Source organism: Crocodylus porosus, unplaced genomic scaffold, assembly GCF_001723895.1.
Source record: "Crocodylus porosus isolate Cpor-Errol unplaced genomic scaffold, CroPor_comp1, whole genome shotgun sequence".
NCBI classification, from domain to species: domain Eukaryota; kingdom Metazoa; phylum Chordata; order Crocodylia; family Crocodylidae; genus Crocodylus; species Crocodylus porosus.
This window is the reverse complement of record NW_017728914.1, coordinates 17,985,613-17,986,913: the sequence shown is the minus strand read 5'-3', so window position 1 is coordinate 17,986,913 and position 1,301 is coordinate 17,985,613. Positions and strand designations below refer to the sequence as shown.

Sequence of the window (1,301 nt, the reverse complement as noted above, 5' to 3'; positions counted from 1 at the left end):
CCCGCCTCCAGGAGCCCCCGGCCCGGCCCCTAACGACACGCCCGCATTCGGGCCTGGCCCGGGCGTCCCAACCCCGCCCGTTCGCCCCACAGACTTGAAGATCCACTCCCAGCCCCGCCTGGTGCCAATGAAAGCAACCCGCTTCTGCCGGAAGTGACGTGTAGCTGGTGACAAGACTACAACTCCCGGTGAGCCCCGCGCCTCGGACTCCCATTGGCCGGGGCAAGCCGGAAGTGATCGTGCTGAGCGAGGTCGGAGGTGACAGGTGGCGGCAGAAGAGGGGCGAAGAAGGTTCTCGGTGAAATTTGGGCCGGGCCGGGCCGGGCTGGGGTCTCCGGGGCGGCCTCTGAGCACGGCCCCCTCGGGCTGCGGCGCCGCGGGCAGAGTCCGGGCGCTGCCTGAGGGCCCCGGGCCGTTGCGGGGCGTCCGGGGGGATGGGTTTGGGACTGTAGCTGGGGGGAGGCGGGCTCCGGTTCCTTGCCCCGGGAGCCCCGCGCCCGCTGCCCGCCCGGGAGAGCAGGCACAACTCCCCGCCGTCGCCCCCGCTGCTGCGGACGGCGGGGGCGCCTCGCCATGGCGGCGCAGGCTCCCCAGGGCAAGGCAGTGGGCGGGGAGCCCTGAGGCCGTAGCACGCCGCCGCATCTGCACCTGCTTCGTGCACAAATCTGGGGGGGACGTGTCCCTCATGACCCCGGGGTGTATGCACAGCAGCAGGACCCCTCCACGCCCCACCCCGTGCCTGTGAACTGCCCGTGGTGCAATCCTGCTTCACACCCCAGCCCCATGCACCACCCTGGTCCCAGTTCCTGTCCTGCTTCTTTCTTCACCAGGAGGACTGTGATTTGCCCCGTATGCCCCTTCTCCTCTGTAGACTTACCTGCAGGGAGCTGCTCTCCAGCCCGCCTGTCTCTATTCCTGGGCATGTATATGGGTGCACACATGCATGTGGACCCCCCTGCATCCCACTCCTAGCAGCCCTTGCAGGCTGGATCACTGCCAGCCTGCAAGGAGAAACCAGGCCTTTCCCGTAAATCCCTGCACAACTCTGAGAATCCAGGACAAATGGTGTCCCAGCGTCATGCAGCCTGGAACTAGGGCTGGAGGTTCCCATTCTGGGACAGTCCTGCTTAGTTATAGATGGGTGGTCACCCTGGGGCAGGGGTGGACAAAGTGGTGGCTCTGGCTAGTGGCCGGAGTCCATTTCCTAGCAGCCCCTGCCCACAGAGCTGGGGCCAGTTTCCATGGAGACCTCAGCAGCAGCCCTGCTGTGATAGCATGAGGCTAGGGTTTCCGTGGAGACC

The 1,301-nt window shown here is 66.7% G+C and overlaps 1 protein-coding gene across 5 annotated transcripts in view; it reads left to right on the top strand.

Annotated features, from left to right (window-relative positions):
* The first annotated feature begins 210 nt into the window (after positions 1-210).
* TTC1 (tetratricopeptide repeat domain 1) overlaps positions 211-1,301 on the top strand; it is a 54,247-nt gene continuing 53,156 nt past the window's right edge. For 2 of the 5 annotated variants that reach the window (XM_019534904.1, XM_019534900.1), the window contains exons 1-2: positions 213-298; positions 1,188-1,195. The gene's annotated coding sequence lies outside the window, so the exon portion shown is untranslated. Of the gene's footprint in view, positions 299-1,187; positions 1,196-1,301 lie in introns of all 5 variants that reach the window. The other 3 variants (XM_019534903.1, XM_019534901.1, XM_019534902.1) reach the window with 3 other exon arrangements.